Below are 18,542 nucleotides of genomic sequence, written 5' to 3'. Positions count from 1 at the left end.
CTCACCAAAATATTGTTAGAAAGTTCGTAGAAGTGCTATTATTTGAAACATCAGATCATTTCGCTACTTTCACTGATGTAGTGACGGATAAACGTAAGATAAAGTCAGAACCGAATTACAGGCTTAATCGTCGAGATGAATCAGAAAAAAAATATTGCAGATCTGGTACTAAGCTTAAATTGTATTCAGTGGGAAATTTTTTTTCAAGCCCACGTTGATTCAGATTCAGCGTATTCGGCATTTATTGATTTAATTATTAGCAGTTATAATTACCACTGTCCTGTGTTGAAGGAGCCAAAGCGTAAGCATTTGCCCAGAAAACCATGGATGACACGGGGACTTCTCGTTTCTTTTAACAGCCGCAAAACTCTTTATAAACAATATTTAAATGATCCGTCTGAAGAGAATTTTCACCAGTTTAAAGAATATAGAAATAAGTTAAACCAGCTGAAAAGAAATGCAAAGGAAATATATTTTCAAAAGAGTTTTAAAAATGCAAATGGGAACCCCAGGAAAACCTGGCAAATAATTAATTCGGTCATTGATCCAAATAAATCAGAAAAAATACATCATATAAAAGAACTAGTAAGTGAAAAAGAATCAATAAAATCAATAGTAATGATAAATACGGCAGACCACGAAAAAATTGAAAGAGTTGACCACATTAAATATTTAGGTATAATAATTGATGAAAAGCTGGATTGGGCAATCCACATTAAATTTCTTTGTATGAAGCTGTCAAGAGCTGTTGGTATTCTCCATAGACTGAAATTTATTTTTCCCATAAAATATTATTGATCCTATATTTTAGTCTATTCCACTCATATCTTTTATATGGAATAAGCATTTGGGCTTCAAATTATAAGTCAGAATGGAAGCAAGTTCAAATTCTTCAGAATAAAGCTATACGTGCAATTTGCAAGCTTGAGCCTCGTTAGAGTGTGAAGGCGTTTTTAATAAGACTTAAGATATTAAATGTGGCTCGACTTCGAGAAAAAAAGATTGCCGAAACATTATATAAAGTAAGCACAAATACCGCACCTGAGTCGTTTATGTCAGTTTTTCGAAGGAATGATGAAATTCACCAACATGATACTCGGCATCCATCGCAACTAGTTACAGAAACGAGACGTCTCACGTCATCTGGTTTTTCAATTAGATTTACCGGACCGAAAATATGGAATTATATGCCAAATACTTTGAGAAATGCTAATAGCCTACCAGAGTTCAAAAGTAAGATTAAAAGCTTCTTAATGGAAAACATTGAATTAGATCCTAATTTCTTTTACCGATAGTTCTCTATGTTTTGTTTTATTAATTTAGGTTTGTTTTCTTTTCTTTTCCCTTCTTCTTCTTTTCTCTTCTTACCTTATAATTCTATTCTTGATGATTGAATGAATACTGTCACCCGTTACGGGCAGTGCTCTCTTAGGGTGTAGTTAGTTTATAGTGTGTGATTTGTTTTTTTTTTGTTAATAAACGAATTGAATTGAAAAAACGAATTAAAAGTAGCATAAATTATTCTGCATATGAGGGGGGGATGTCCCCTCCTTAGTACCTTCCCTTTCCCTACTCTTCAAGCTAAAGTGACTTTGTCCCAATTCTTTAAGAACGACAGCTCAAGTACAAGAAGCACAATTAAACTTCGGATTAAAGAGTGAAAGATGAGAATGGGAAGCTCCTCCTCATATGCAGAATGATTTCTGTGCCTTTCAAGTTTTAACAATGGTATTTGCTTTCATTTGAGAAAATTTGCTTTCTTTTATTGAATTTCTGTTCATTTACAAATAAATTAATGAATATATTTTCTTATAAATAAGTTTTTTTGTAAATACACTTAGAAACAGATTTTCAAATTAAAATAGTAACTGACTTTAGGAGCAAAATGAAATAAAACTCAAAAAATTTTGAGCGGCATGGATTCCTAGCAAAGGGATTAATTCGTTTAATTCGTTAATTATTTTGCTATGAATGGCTAAGTATATCAAATGGCAATACCTCTTGAATTACGAAGTGTATCAAGTTGAAACTCTCATTGAAGGGGGTATAATGGACTAAATCAAAATGCACTATATGTTTCTTGTAACATTGGTGTGTTTGCTACATCTCGGGAATAGTTAAGGGTATTAGGATGATACTGCTCAGGAACGACTAAGGGATACAAGTTGAAACTTTCAAAGAATGTCGAGGATGACGATGAAATAGGTCAAAAATCATTGCGTTCATTAGGTTGTCCAAATGGTGAATGTGAAACATATCATGAACGGCAAAGGGTATTCAGTTAAAACTACCAGAGAATGATGAGGGAGGATATTCAACAGGAGCATTTCCAGTTTGTGGGAATGAAATCTTACCTACGCCACACCATACATACAAATGTTTAACTAGCAATAGGGCCTCCCCATATCCCAGCTCCCCCCCCCAGCCAGCTGAAATTGAGCATCTTCAAAAAATTTTGTCAACAATAAGATAGCATTCACAGTTCGAGCATCCACAGAAAAAAAAAACAGTTTTCTTTAGTATATTTTTGTTTTTATGATACTTTATGGATCATTTTTAATTTTTCACTGCAATTTTCACTTGACTTGAAAAAAGTGGCACCAATTTTGCCCCCCTCCCCATAGATTTTGACGAAATTACGCCCGCGCATGCTATGCTCGCGTCAAGAGTCACATATATAAGATTTTAATGAGTCAGAAATAAAGAAAGGTGAGCGATCCGGCCTCTTTTCTCTTATACCACTGCCGTTCCTACATAATCTTGGAAACATTCTCCCAAGAGAGTTCTTTCGAGTATGACCGTTATCTAAAAGTTTGCTTTTGAATCAATAGCTCGGTTGAACCAAAAACTAAAACACTCGTAAACTTTCAAAAGGCTTCTACTTCATCTACGCATTACTGAAACTAAGTATATTTAAAACGTTTTATTTAAATTTTAGTATTGAAATACAGTCCAGTCGTGGCGCAGTGGTTTTCAAATTAAATATAAAAAAAAAATATACTAAATTTTATTTTGAGGTACTATGATATTCAGGATTTAATATAACCGTATATTAAACTGTCAGTTTATTTTCACTAGTTTAACACAGTCATCTCAGTTCTTATAAGGATTTATTTCTTTTTAATTGCAGTAGCATATCTCTTGTGTTTAGTGATTTCAGTCCGTTCTAAGTTTGACTCGAAAATTGATTTCAATACAATCTGATTGGTAAGTTAAAGGTATTCAGAAAAGACAGAATTTGTGGCATAATTATTGCAACCGCTCAGTCCTCGACTTCTAAAAAGAGGGGGAGGTGAGCCTTTCTCTTTTATTTGTGCATCAGTTTCAATTCATCTTTATTTCAGGTTCGTGGGTCACACGGTTTTTCCTGTTGTGAAGGTATTTCTGGCAACGATTTTTGTCAGCCTGTTGTTTAAGCCATCGAGCAGCTGATTTCTACCGTGAAAAAGTACAGGTGTCAAGAGGTGTCATGCTATCTGGGAGAAATTTGTTGTTGCAATTTTCTGTTTATGTAAAATAAATGAGTACTTATTTGATTTATTGATGCTTCTGAAACTATAAAGGGAATTATGAAGACTAAATATTAAACTGTTAGCTTTGAACAAAGCTAGAGACGGAAATCTAATGGAAGAACAGGAAATCCAACAAAAAATATGGTTGATGGTTCAAAACTAGAAGGAGAAGCCGAATAACAAAACCCAGAAATTATATTGTAGGCCAAATAAATTGAACAACGCTAGTGATGGAAAATCCAACAAACAAGATGGAAATCCAATAAGGATCATAAAATCCAACTTGTTGTTTTGTTAACAAATTAAAAATTCAATCCGGGTATGGGAATCCAACATTTTTGTCTCTCAACAAATTAGAAATTCAGCAATGATCAGAGAATCCCAACAAGGTCTTTAATTTCCAATTCGCCGATTTTTCAGTTGATGAAATTCCAATTTTGTTGTTGTTGATAAGCATTAAAAACAATTTTTTTACAGTTTAGGAAGCTTTTTTAAAAGTACTAAAAAACTTTAGCGTAAAGAGCAAGGTATTGAGGAGGGGGCAATCCCCTTCATACTCGTAATAATTTCTGTCCGTTTTAAGTTTTGATGCTGCTCCTTACTTTCAGTTGAAAAAATTGTTACTTTACTTGCATTGTTACCTTACTTGCAGTTGGAAAACCTGTTTTATGATGTAACATTAAGAAGAACCAGAATTAGAATGTTGAAGCCACGATCATAACAGTGGCTAAGCATGGCAGTGAGACGTGGGTTACTTCGAAAGGCTATTAAATGTCAGAGGAATTGTCCAGTGATAGTTTAGATATCCAGTGATAGTTTTGACTGTATCAAATAATAAGATTTAAGGATATTGTGGCTCAATCCCGCTTTTCGAAGCTATAATGGAAGAAACTGGTCGTAAGAAAATATCTAAATAAAACTAAAAATACGTGGAAAGGAGTAAAGAGTTGATATTTTAATTGTTTGAAATGGAGGAGGAGCTCACGCAGCTACCTGGCCACAGGTAACCCGGTACTTCAGTTATTTGTAGTAATAGCATTAGAAGAAGTCAAATTTTTGCTTTTAATTAGTTAAGTATCAAATCAAGCATTTAAAAAATAGAATAAACTACTTGACATTAATACATATTTTTTTTCAGGTCCATTGAGAGGTATTTTTCGGTAAAACTCTTTAAATATACTTGTGACTTTCATTGGGCTTGAATAAGAATAAGAAAAATCATACCAATTTCCGGAATGGCACCAATGATGGAGGCACATTAGCTCCTTAACTATTTTGTCTTATTTTTTTTTCTTTATTTAGAATCTGAACTAAAACCAGAAAAAAACTATTAAACTATATATTGCTCCCTTGCAAAATTAGACACAAAATACGTAGCTCATTTTTGATTACTGGTAATTCACTTAATTTCCGGTAACACAAAGAAAACTAACCAAGTTCTATAACTGCAATCCCAAGGTTTATTCCGTAAGACTAACAGTATTCTCTTATAACTTTCTAAACAATCTTGACAAGTTCCAGGCACGATTAACAAAAACTGAATAAACACACATCAAGCTGCTTTCCATTTACTCTCCAAGAAGAACTCATCCTCTTTTTAACATAAAGGGCATTGTAATCATTCGATGTCATCTGTATGGCCTCTCTATTAATAAAGTTGTTTTAGCGGCTTTTCCAAAAAAAAAAAATATTTAAAATAAATTATCCCCTATCTATTTTTTTATTTTCCACTACCAACAAAATAGAGACGTAAGTGATAAGTAAAAAAAAAACAAAAGAGAATAAATACAACATATAAATACTAGAATAGATTGATTGAAGAGCAGAATATTTTTTAAAGGCTAATAAATATAAGCAGAGATGTTTAGAAGAGGCTATCAAACAGTTCGTGGTAACAAACTGTAGTAAGAAGCGACCCTGCTCAATAGCACACGAAAGTCTAAAAAGTGGAATTTTGATACAAATAGATACATCAAAAGAATCAGACTTTTATGTCGGTTTTAATATATAAATTTCATTAAAGTTATTCTTACCCCTCGAAAGATATGAGCCTGAGAAAATTTGTCTTATTTTGGAAAATAGGGTAACACCCCCTAAAAGTCATCGAATCTTAACAAAAATCACACCATCGCATCAGCATATCAGGGAACCTCACTGTAAAAGTTTCAAGCTCCTATCTATAAAAATGTGGAACTTCGTATTTTTTGCTAGAAGACCGATCACGGGTGCGTTTTTGTTTGTTGTTTTTTTTTCTGTATTTTTTTTCAGGGGTGATCGTATCGACCCAGTGGTCCTAGAATGTCGTGATAGGGCTCATTCCAGCAGAAATTAGAAGTTCTAGTGCCCTTTTTAAGTGACCAACTGGAGGGCACCTAGGCCTCCTCCCACGCTCATTTTTCCCAAAGTCAACGGAACAAAATTTTGAGATAGCCTTTTAATTCAGCATAGTTGAAAAACATAATAACTATGTCTTTGGGGACGACCCCCCCTCCCCCCAAAGTATCCAGGGGAGGGGCTGTATGTTACAAAGTTTGACCACTGTTTATACAGTAATGATTATTCGGACGTAAATAACGACGAAGGCCACACTGCCTTTCCATCACAAACACCAAAAACAAGAAGAACAATAGGGAATTTCTTAAGACAGTGGGAAACAAATTAGAATGAATATTTCGGTCCTATGTCCAAGGGCCGTCCTCAGCAATACAAATATGAAAAAACAACTTACAAGAGGATAAAATCAATAAAACTAAAATGAACAGTTTTTCAAAACAGCCCCAGCATCCTTACCTCAGCGAAGTTCAACCAGGACTGATAAATAAATTGTTATGAAACGAGGCAATTCATTGAAATGAAAGAAAATGATTTAAAAACACGTTTTTAATGCCAGCCTAGCTTTTTTCGCTGCTGTTCTTATAGGTCTATTTGTGACAGGTTCTGTGTTAATATCTATTGTTTTTTTCTAATATTTCGAAAGGTCATTTTTAATCAAATTAATGTATAGAGTATTCAGCGAATATTCTCCTAAATCACTATTTAAGGAAATAATCAAATTTGTGTATAGAGCATTCAGTGAATATTCTCCTAAATCCCTATTTAAGGAAATATTATTATTAATCTTAAGTCTTATTAATAATAATAATAATAAGATAACTAATAATATTATTTAAGCCCCCCCCCCCCCGCGCGCGTAAATCGTTACGCGCCGTATTAGTTACGCGCCATTGTAGTTGTGTCCCTGTGTCCCACCTGTGAATATAGATAAAAGAGAAAAGATTTCTCTTTTCGTTATAGATATATATATATATGTTTTTAGCTACGTAAAACTTGCGAATATACAACATTCTTCGATGTCCCATTGTCTGTGCATATAAATAGATTGTCAGGTTTACCAACTCTTGAACATGCAACATAAAACTGTCCATGGGAAAAACAATCCGTATTCAGATCTATACCTCATTATTCTAATGATTGCCCTTGAGTCTTGTTGATGGTGATTGCTAATCGAACATTCCCTGTGTCCCGGTCGTCATTTCTATTCCCAGTATCCCGGTCGTCATTTGTGTCCCAGTGTCCCAGTGTGCAATTTCTCTTTTAGCGTCCCGTTCGTCATTTATATTCCCTGTGTCCCGGTCGTCATTTGTGTCCCGGTGTCCCGGTCTGTAATTTATCTTTGAGTGTCTCGGTCGTCATTTATATCTCCCGGTCGTTATTTGTGTCCCAGTGTCCCAGTCTGTAATTTCTCTTTGAGTGTCCCGGTCGTCATTTATATTCCCTGTGTCCCGGCTTTTAGTTTTCTTTTTCTCCTTTATTTTTCAGTTTTTTTTCCTTTTTTTAGTTTTTTTTTCTTTTTCAGTTTTTAGTTTTTTTATTAGTTTTTAGTTTTTTTTCTTTTTAGTTTTTTTGTAGTTTTTACCTTTTTTTAGTTTTTTTTTTAGTTTTTTTCTTTTTTAGTTTTTAGTTTTTACCTTTTTTGTTTTTTTTAGTTTTTTAGCTTTTTTAGTTTTTTTTTAGTATTTTCTTTTTAGTTTTTTTTTGTAGTTTTTACCTTTTTTAGTTTTTTTCTTCTTTTGTATTAATGCTAAAGCCAAGGTTCAAACCTGGAGCCTCTTGGACCTAGAACCTGAAACATAACGCTTTATCAACTCAGCTACTTCGGCTTGAATACATTCGTTTTTAGCAGCTTCCTCGGGTGTTGCCATTGTAGGTTCTTCAGTCATTTTACAATTAGAAATTTCTCTTTCAACGATCTTCTTACAGTTAAAAATTCGTCTTTGAACGATATTCTTAAATACCTGTGTCCTGGTCGTCATTTATATTCCCTGTGTCCCGGTCGTCATTTGTGTCCCGGTATCCCAGTTTGTAATTTCTCTTTGAATGTCCCGGTCGTCATTTATATTCCCTCTGTCCCGGTCGTCATTTGTGTCCTGGTCTGTATTTTCTCTTTGAGTGTTTTTTCTTTTTAGTTTTTTTTTAGTTTTTTACCTTTTTTCTTTTTTCAGTTTTCTTTTTCTTCTTTATTTTTCAGCGACACTATGAAATACATATCGCCGAACCTTTATTTCAGCGACACTATGAAATACATAGTTTCAGCGACACTATGAAATACATATCGCCGAACCTTTATTTTTTTTTTTTAACTAAAATCTGGTAGGCATTGATGACCTTATCCAAGTCAAAATCCCAAACCAAATCATCATCGCTATCATTTTCAGTTTTGATATGTTTTGACTCTCGCTGTCCAGGCGGATTTTTATCTAATTGCGCGGTTTTGCGTTCTTTAGCCGCAAGCCTGTTTTCTTGGTGTTCTTGTGATTCCTCGGCACGCTTTCTTTTCTTACTTTCCCTATCAGCCGAAAGTTTTTTGGCATAGACTCTTTGAGCAGCTTCCTCAGCTGTTGCCATTGTAGGTTCTTCAGTCATTTTAGAATTAAACATTTTTCCGTACACGATCTTCTTACAATTAAAAAATTGTCTTTGAACGATTTTCTTAAATACTTTTAATGACGTCATCGTCATAACAAACATGACGACAACTAACTTCATGACGACATGATGACATGACGTCACTCGACAGACCCACAGACAAACAACTTATTTTTATATATATATAGATTTCACAACTTACCTCATACGTGTTAAACTACAAAATTCAATTACCCTTACGGCGTTTTCCTTAGGCTACAAAATTGCTTTTTACGGCACTTGGCATCTACCAAGAGACATACGATCGCATACGATCGCCAAGAGCGATCGCAAATTATGTCGGTCTGTCTGTCTGTCTCTCCCGGTTTTGCTACTTTAGGCACTTCCAGGTAAGCTAGGACGATGAAATTTGGCAGGCGCATCAGGAACCAGACAAGATTAAATTGGAAACTGTCATTTTCCCGATTCGACCATCTGGAGGGGGGAGTGGAGGGACGGTTAAATCGAAAAATAGAAAAAATGAGGTATTTTTAACTTACGAACGGGTGATCGGATCTTAATGAACTTTGATATTTGTCTCAAAGCTCTTATTTTAAATCCCGAGTGGATCTGGTGACATTTGGGTGAGTTGAGGGGGGACCTAAAATCTTGGAAAACGCTTAGAGTGGAGGAGTCAGGATGAAACTTAGTGGGAAAAATAAGCAGAAGACCTAGATACGTGATTGACATAATCGGAAAGGTTTCGCTCTATGTGAGGGAGTTGAGGGGAGGGTTAATTCTGACAAATTAGGAAAAATGAGTTATTTTTAACTTACGAAGAAGTGATTGGATCTTAATGAAATCTCATATTTAGAAGGACCTCGTAACTCAGATCTCTCATTTTAAATCCCGACCTGATCCAGAGTCATTGGGGGGGGGGGGGGTAGTTCGGGGGGAGCCCGGAATCTTGGAAAACACTTAAAGCGGAGAGATCAGAATGAAACTTAATGGGAAGAATACAAACAAGTCCAAGATACGTGAATGACATAACCAAACCGGATCCGCTCCAGATCCAGTGACATTGGGGGTAGTTGGGGGGGGACCTAAAATCTTGGAAAACTCTTAGAGTGGAGGGATCAGGATTAAACTTGGTGGGAAAAATAAGCAGAAGTCCTATATACGTGATTGAAATAACCGGAACGGATCTGCTCTATTTGGGGGAGTTGGGGGGAGGGTTAATACTGAAAAATTAGAAAAAATGAGGTATTTCTAGCTTACGAAGGAGTGATCGAATCTTAATGAAATTTCATATTTAGAAGGACCTCGTAACTCAAATCTCTTATTTTATATCCCAACCGGATCCAGCGTCATTGGAGGGAGGGGGAGTTAGGGGGACCAAAAATCTTGGAAAACACGTAAAGCGGAGAAATTAGGATGAAACTTGGTGGGAAGAATAAAAACATGTCCAAGATACATGACTGACATAACCGGACCGGATCTGCTCTCTTTGGTGGAGTTGGGGCGTAAAGTAATTCTAAAAAATTAGAAAAAATGACGTATTTGTAACTTACGAACGGGTGATCAGATCTTAATGAAATGTGATATTTAGAAGGATCTCGTGATTCAGAGCTCTTATTTTAAATTCCGACCGGCATTAAGCCTCTGATTTCCTTTTAAATCAATCTATTGATTCTTAGAATTTCGCTAGATCTAATACCATATGAGCACTTGGCTCTTGGATCGTCCGGCCTCGTCACAAGTGCCATATGAGCTCTTAGCTCTTGTTGTTTTTATGCCTCGACCAACGACAGTAACAGAGGAGCTAAGAGAAATTCACATAGAGTGAGGGCTCCTAATTATGGAATTTTCAGAACAATTTATTAGCCATGCAACTATAGATGACGGATCTTTTTGAGAAAGCTAAATAACCATTGTGTGTTATAGCTTTCTTTTAAACCAAACGATTTACCTGTCAACAAATTTTCACATTTCAAAAAAAAAATCTGTCAAAATCCCGGCCCCTCACACTAAATTAAATGTAAGCATAAGAAAATTTATGCGGTGCACGTTTGAGCGATGCAGTTTTGATCAAACACTTCGTGGTAACGAACTGTAAGTAAGGAGTGACTTGGCTCAATAGTAGCCGAAAATCTAAAAACGGAATTGTTCTGAAACATTGAAAAGTTCATTCAAAATACACCGGGGTTAACGTTACCATTGTAGCCCCAAAGGCCATGACCCTGTGTTATTTAAATTAACCACCGTTTACAGATGTGTTCTAGAAGAAAAGCTCTTAGGATCGTTTGCTAGGCCAAGATTCCCAGAGTTTTCCAAGAGTACACTTTGGCAAAAACAAATGTAACTGAGTAAATCAGAAGACGCTTCGCATGCTCAAACTATATGCAATGTCTCGAAATCAAACAGCTCGTGATAACAAACTGCAAGTAAGGAGCGACACGGCTCAATAGTAACCGAAACTCTAAAAAATCTAAAACATCAATAGATACACCAAACAAATCAGCTTATTACGCTGATTCTAAAAATATAAAATTCACCAGGTTTGGTGTTACCCATCAAAAGTTAAGAGTCTGAGAAAATTAGCCAGATTTTCAAAAAAGGAAGAAACACCACCCAAAAGTCAAACAATATTAATGAAAATCGCACCATCAGATTCAGCGTATGAAAAAACCCTGCTGTAGAAGTTTCAAGCTCCTTTCCACAAAAATGTGGTATTTTGCACTTTAGCCAGAAGAAAAATCACAGATGCTTGTTAATTTGATTTTTTCCCCCCATGAGTGATCGTATCGAAATAATGGTCCTGAAAGTTCAGGAGAGGGCGCGTTCGAAAGGAAATTATTATAAGTGTTAGTGCTCTTTTTAAGTGACCAAAAATATTGGAGGGCAACTGGCCCCCTCCCCGGCCCATTTTTCCCCACAGTTGTCCAATCAAAACTTTGAGATAGTCATTTTGTTCAGCATAGTTAAAAGATCCAATTAATATGTCTTTAAGGTAACATGACCCCCAAGAGTCCGTGGGGAGATGTCTGTTAATTAAGAAAATAGGCCAATGTTTACGTATATTATTTGTTATTGGGGGGTATACAGACATTTTAAGGGGGATTTTTTTGCTTAGGGTGGGTTTTCTTAGTGAGAATTTTCCATGGGGAGTGAAATAACTAGGGTGGGGGAAGGTGAAATTTCTAGGGGAAATTTTGTCAATGGGGATTTGACAGAATTTCGATATGAAATTCTTATTATTCGTCTTACTCTATCTTTGCCAACTCAATTTTGTACGTGGAATGTTCTGGGGGAAGTATCCAGGGGCTTTTTTCAGCGTGTTTTGATTTCCAGAATGATTGAGAAAAAGATTAGAACTTAAAGTAATTTTAAAATCAAAGTATGCTAAGGAGCATTTTTCAGGCTGAATTTTCCGCAAGAAATTTCGGGGGGGGATACTTTCAGCGAGCATAGAAAATAAATTACAGTTCGAATAGAGTTAAACCCTTTTATTAGACAGTAAAAAATAAATAACCAGTATTTTTTTTATTGTTTTTTTTACTGTCTAATAAAAGGATTTATCCCTATTCGAACTGTTATTTATCGTTATGGAAAGGTCAAAACCTCATATGCTTTCTAAAAACCAGAATAAATTTCCCAGTTTACTGAAAAAATTTCAAATGAACTTGCATTGTCAGTTTAATATACATATGATGATATTCATTCCTTATATTCTTAATTAATTTTGATTAAGGCCGTGATTAAGTGAACTGATGGAAGTCGAAAATCCCATGTTAAAATTGAAGATTTATATTTAAAAAGCACTCAAGTATTCATTGGCGGATGATGCCGCTTTCAATATCAGGCCGTAGCTTCTTGAAGATGCTACAAAATGTTTGCTAGTATTTTGCTCTATTTCCTCTAATTGCTTAGAAATCTTAGAAAATGTCTAAATCTTTTTCACAAGTGTACTCTATGAAGGATATTGCTTTTAGAACAAAAACGGTACGATCATGAGCAGATGACGATAACCTGTAGATGATGGCAACCATTTTTCGACGTATTTTCCTGTTTTCGATCAGTCCCATAGAATATTTTCAGCTACCTGAAATTTTACAAGTTTTTTGCCAGCAAGAATCGTTTCAGATCACCCTAGAGACTAGATTGAAAAGCTGGTATAATTAAACTGCTATTTCCGTCAATAAATAAGCGCTATTTGAAGGGTTTTTGACAATCGACGGTCTCTAGAGAACTGAAAGACAGAAAGCTACCCTAACTTCAATTTTGAAGCTTGATGTTTTCAAGTTCACTTAATCAGAGCTTAAAAACGAACTTTTTCTGTAAAGTGCAGATTATATTCTGACGTTTTAAAAGCATAAGGGTTTCGACCCTACCCGTGTTAATTTCTGCTCGTTTTGAGTTTGACTCGGTTAGGCTATTTATTGTAATTTCTATTCGTTTTGGGTTTCATTTATTTATTGAAGCTGATTTGTGGTAGTTTCATGCTTGGTAGATTATTTGATTGTATTTTGTTGATTTTTGGTTTAATAGAGTTCTTTACTTTTTTAAATGAAATTATTTTGTCGGTAAAAGTTTATTTTAATTAACTATATTGAAAGGGGCATATTTGATCGTGGGTCTCCAAAAAGGCTGAAGGTATTGAGGTACAACTTCCAGGGAGTGTTGAAGGGAATTCTGAACTACAGAAGAAACTACGTGCATCCAGGATGTCGAAAGGGCGTATCTGCAATATCTCAAGAATGACTAAGGCATTTTGTTGAAATTTTCAAGGAATGTTGATGAAGAGGTTAAACTAAACCAGCAGACACTATTTGCATTCAAGTGGTCAAAAGGGTGTATCTTATAATGTATCAGGAACAGCAAAGTGTAATAAGTTGCAACTTTCAGGATATATTGAGGGGGGTATTGAACTAAATAAAAAAATGCTCTGTGCATCCATGTTATCAAAAGGGCGTATCAACAATATCTTAAGTATGGCTAGGCATATTCAGTCCAGATTCTTAAGGAATGATGATAGAGATTTTTAACTAAACCAAAAAACACTATATGGATCCAGGTTTGTCAAAAGAACCTACCTGCAATGTCTCAATCACAGCTAAGGTTATCTAGCTTGAACTTTCAACGCATCTTAAGGAGGATTCTCAACTACGCAAAAGAGACTCTGGACATTGCTGGTTGTCAAAAGGGCAATCTGCAATATCTCCAAAAGGTCAGGGGCATTAAGTGGAGACTTGATGTTTGTTTCCTTAACCGGAAACAAGTCTGATCACATCAATTCTTGACATCGTATTTTTTTCTCTTTTATTTTTTTTTAGATAATAAGTCAAAAATATTTTCAATACATAAGTTCAAAATCCTTTAGTTAAACAACCAAGCAGTTAAAAAAAATATAACACAATAAGATGCTTATAATGGAATCGTCGACCAATATTCAGGATGATAACATGATGAGGGTCAGCATGGCCTTGCCCCTACATACGGCCAAAATTATGCTAATTTTACAATTTCTGCTCGTATATGTTTTAATATGCCTCTTTAGTTTTTTTTATTTCAACAGCTTTTTTTCTAAATTAATCACACACAAGAACTGGATTGACCATTTTTGATTGCTAAAAAACGGTGCTTGTGTCTTATAGCCACCACACTCAAGTTCTATCAAAAAGTGAAGTTTGGTTACTGCTAATGATATAAAACAAAATTTCATGAAAATATAATACTTCATCAACAAAATTATGAAAACCTCAACAAAGAATTATGGAAGGGGGCGGCGCAACCGCATTATATTAAATGCATAACCTAAGCTAACCTAGCCTACCCAAAATACCAACTAAATATTTAATTAAAATATAGCTACAATGTAGTTTCCCACCGAGCCGAAGCTAATATTGTCTGGTATAAAGACCACGAAAATCGGTTATTGTCTCCTGTTCGCGATACAAAACCTTGAGTGTAAAGCTATAAGACCAAAAAAACTAAAGGACCAAATAAAAGGACCAAAAAAACTAAAAATGGTTCATTCAGCACAGAAACGGAGCAATTACCTCTCCCTTGCCCATGTCATTCAACTTTAGAATGTAAACAAGATAGATGCATCCCAAATTAGACACAATGCTCCCGGCAGGGTCGTTAGCAAACCCTAAAATCGCGTAATACTGGTCCACATCTAGCGCCAAGGATTTTGACACAAACTTTTGAACATATGCACTGTATCAGATGATAATTAGTGTTTTTGTAGTTTAGGCATTAGACCGTTTCTCTTTCAATTGGATCTTGGAACAGTTCTTATTGCGCAGATCCATTAGTGCAATCGGAATACTATCATTTTAAGGTACTATTTTGCTTTTTTAATGTTAATGTGACATTGAAAATGACCTTTTTCATTGTCTCCCAGAAACACAATTGTGTTTATTTTCTTTAGGGGGGGGGGGCTTCGAAATAAGCCCCGAAGAGACGTTAGCGCTGCACTCCCGCTCTCCAGAAGGAAACCGTATAAGGTTCTGAAAACTATTTTAAACATTCTAAAGCACTTACTAATGTCATTCCTACCATAAACTTTACCCCATAATACCTAATGGCCAAATTATATACTCCGAATTTTATATACGCAATAACTTTTTCGTAAGCATAATATGCTGTTGTATTTGACAATTTTGGTACAATCTGGGGTATGTATTTAACCATTAAAGGGGGTAGGAGGGGTACTTGTGTAGTATCCTGAACCAACTCGAGAAGTGAAGTTAGGTTAATCATAATGAAATATACCCAAATATGATGAAAATATAGTACTTTCGAGACGAAATTATGGAAACTATAACAAAGAATTATGGAAAGCAGGCCGCCCAGAACGCATTGTATTAAATGCCTAACCTAACCCCTAACCACCTCTATATATTAAAAATTAAAATATACCTGTATCGTAGTTTTTCTCACTTAGACTAAGCTGACAAACCGGACAAACCGGTTTTTCTCAGAGCAAATGGAGCAAATTTCTCGAGTGTGGTCAGTATAATACATAAGTACCTGGGGAGGGGGGTTATATTTTACTGGTGTCCCTTAAGAATTGACATTAGTAGGTATTTTAGAATGTTTTAAGTAGGAATGTAGAATTAATACCCCCGAATATTTTGGATTGAGATGAATTGATCGGTGAAAAATTTCCGAGAAATATCACACATTTTACTGTACAATTTTTATCTATTGACCCTTATTATTCTTTTCCGAGACGTAGGACCCAGCTAGTAGAAATGTCTAATGTTAAGTCAAGTGAAACTGTAGTTGAATTTGGTATGCCCCAGGGTTCTGTTCTAGGTCCGCTTTTATTCCTAGTATGCATTCAAGACTTAAGCTTTTCTGTTATGGGTTTGATAGCGTCCGAGGTTTATATACTAATTTTGAGGTTATCCTGCCCAGTTTTGCTGATGACACCATTTTACTGTGGCAGCAGAGACCTCAGCTGATTTAATAGAATTGTTAAACTGAATTGCATTCGCTCTCAAGCCCCCTCCCAAGAAAAAATAAACTTTCAAGCGAAAAAAAAAATTGCTGGATGGAAACAGGGGTTTTTAGGTGTATTGGTAGGTGGAATGAGATGTTTTTTTGTTTTGTTTTATACGTACGAACTGGGATAGAGCATCCCTGAAACTGATAACCCTGTTCTTATTACAGGTGGGACCATTATTTTAATTAAAGCAAGAGGATAAATGGCTGTTATGTTTGTACAAGCACGGAAAATCGGCCTTGTGCAGATTTATGAATTTTAGCACCACGTCAATTAAAGTCCCAGAAATGAATAGGGCGAAATATTGCAAAAGACAATGATTTCAGGTTTTTAGCTCTGAAGACACCAGATAGTATTCAAATATGATGCATTTAAGTTTTTACCCTATTTTGAGTAGCAGCATTCATTTTTGGATCAATGATCTTGACTTTGTGAGCCTTCTGGGAGCAGTGTACCCCCCCCCCCCCCAACTGATGACCCCATTCGAAATTGCTAGAGTGGAATTGGCAGATGCCTAAAATTTTGATTGGAACTGTAGAATTTGTTTCGCAAATTCAGAAGTTTCTAGCACTGTACCAATTGAATTTCCATGAATGAATAACTCGAATTAGGGCTTAGAAAGGTGACATAAAGTTCCGTAAGGTTTTAGAGTAGCAGCTCTCCAGAACAAGACATGCTAAAACAAAAAGAGAGGCATTTTTAGATTGTTATCTTCATGCTCTATTTCATGGTTTAAAGTTGCATTTGCGACAATTTATTTCCAGCACCTACTCCCCCTAATGGTGTCACACATATCCCTAGGCTACGCAAAACTAACATAAAATAAAAAATAGTACCATTAGATTTCTTATTTTATACTCCTTTTCAATATAATAATCTTACCCTGACAATATATCCCCCTCCCTGGTAGACCCAATATACAGCCCTAATAATATCATTCTTTTTTGCTATTTCCATTGTTTGATCCGTTGCATGATGGACATCCACTATGCAGGGTTGCCAAAACTTTTTGGGACTAAAGTGTCAAATTCAGCAAAAAAGGGCCTAGAAAATTAGCCAATATACTTTAAAAGTTTACAAAAAAGGCTTTAAATGGTTTTCTCGCAACTCCAGGGCCAGATTTACGTTCTTCTTTTTCAAGTAAAAGCAAAGCGATTCTTCAAATAAGTAAAATCCCATGTAAAACCTCAAATCGCCTAATAGTAAAACCTCAAATCGCCTAATACGTGAAGAAGAAAAAGAATTCAGTACGATTTCTCAGGTTCTCTCAAACCTTCGGTTGTACTAGTTATTCTTCTTCCGAAAACTCAGTAAAGCCCTGTTTTTATTATAGCGTTTTCCGGCACCAGAGCCGGCTTTGCCGCTTTTGGGACGACAGTTTTCATTTTCATCTTTTTTGGCAAAAAATTCGAAAGCGCAGTCTTATTTCAGAAACTGCAGAAGATTCTGAATCATTTGTGCTGTGTTTGCAGTGCTACAGGAACGTAAAGAAAAGTTGGAGTACATCTAAGATGAATGACAAAAAGTGTTGTTTAGTTTTTTCGTTTTCAGGCAACATGTCTACTCTGTACGGCGAGAAAACGAACACGACGATAAAACCTGTCTTCACTATGAGCCGCCCCAGCCGTCTCGGCCGGAAAACGTCATAATGAAGACAGGGCTTAAAAGATTTACGCCAGCAGACCACAGATACGATGTCTGTCGCTGCCGACACGGCTTAACACGGTGACACGACACGGCTTCAGTAGCATATCAGATCTTCTGCAAAATTTTGTCGACCATTTACCGGAGACTGATATTGAAAAGCGAGTGAAACACGCTTGGCTTGGAACGTGCTTCACAGCCTATTCACCTGGCTTTCGCCAACGCGTTTGGTAACGCTGCTCTCGCAAAAATACACAACCACAGTGTTATTTCATCCAAACATTAATGCATTCATGAGATCAATTAACTAAGAGATCAAACTTTATAAGGAGAGAAATAATGACAAGAGAGAGAATAATTTTAAGATTATTAATTTTAAATAATCTTTTTAAGAGAGACAATAATGACAAGACAAATACCACTTTTTCTGTATAAAGCTAATTTATTTTTCAAAAAAACAAAGAAATGTCAAATTCTTTGCAAATGGTGACAAGATAAATATCACTTTTTCTGTATAAAGCTAATTTATTCTTCAAAAAACAAAGAAATGTCAAATTCTTTGCAAATGGTGACAAGATAAATATCACTTTTTCTGTATAAAGCTAATTTATTCTTCAAAAAACAAAGAAATGTCAAATTCTTTGCAAATGGTGACAAGACAAATATCACTTTTTCTGTATAAAGCTAATTTATTTTTCAAAAAACAAAGAAATGTCAAATTCCTTGCAAATAGTGACAAGACAAATATCAAATGTGCTCATACAAATGTTGAAATAAAAAAGAAAAAGGACAGAAAACCAAAGAAAAAGGCTTTTTGGTATCAAGAATAGCTATGGTTTTTCGAGGAAAATCCGTTTCTCTCTGCCCACTCTGTTTCTTCTGAGAAGAGGTCGACGGCGTCTGTAAAAGACAATGGAAAGACTTATTTGATCGCAATCCCTTTCACCAAAAGAAGAATGGTGCAC

General features: G+C 35.4%; 2 protein-coding genes and 1 long non-coding RNA gene across 3 annotated transcripts in view; 2 read left to right on the top strand and 1 right to left on the bottom strand.

Annotated features, from left to right (window-relative positions):
• Window positions 1–5,004, bottom strand: part of LOC136026907 (uncharacterized) — a 144,903-nt gene extending 139,899 nt beyond the window's left edge. The window contains exon 1 of the mRNA XM_065703733.1: window positions 4,946–5,004. The gene's annotated coding sequence lies outside the window, so the exon portion shown is untranslated. The remainder of the gene's footprint in view (window positions 1–4,945) is intronic.
• LOC136026906 (BRCA1-associated RING domain protein 1-like) overlaps window positions 1–18,542 on the top strand; it is a 128,245-nt gene that overhangs the window by 53,114 nt on the left and 56,589 nt on the right. The gene's annotated exons all lie outside the window — the stretch shown is intronic.
• The window catches only part of LOC136026905 (uncharacterized), a 13,121-nt gene continuing 9,142 nt past the window's right edge, over window positions 14,564–18,542 (top strand). The window contains exon 1 of the long non-coding RNA XR_010617437.1: window positions 14,564–14,763. This is a non-coding gene — a long non-coding RNA (uncharacterized LOC136026905). The remainder of the gene's footprint in view (window positions 14,764–18,542) is intronic.

The sequence above is a fragment of the Artemia franciscana genome, chromosome 5, assembly GCF_032884065.1.
Source record: "Artemia franciscana chromosome 5, ASM3288406v1, whole genome shotgun sequence".
Taxonomy (NCBI): domain Eukaryota; kingdom Metazoa; phylum Arthropoda; class Branchiopoda; order Anostraca; family Artemiidae; genus Artemia; species Artemia franciscana.
The sequence above is the reverse complement of the archived record's forward strand: the minus strand, read 5'-3'. Positions and strand labels throughout refer to the sequence as shown.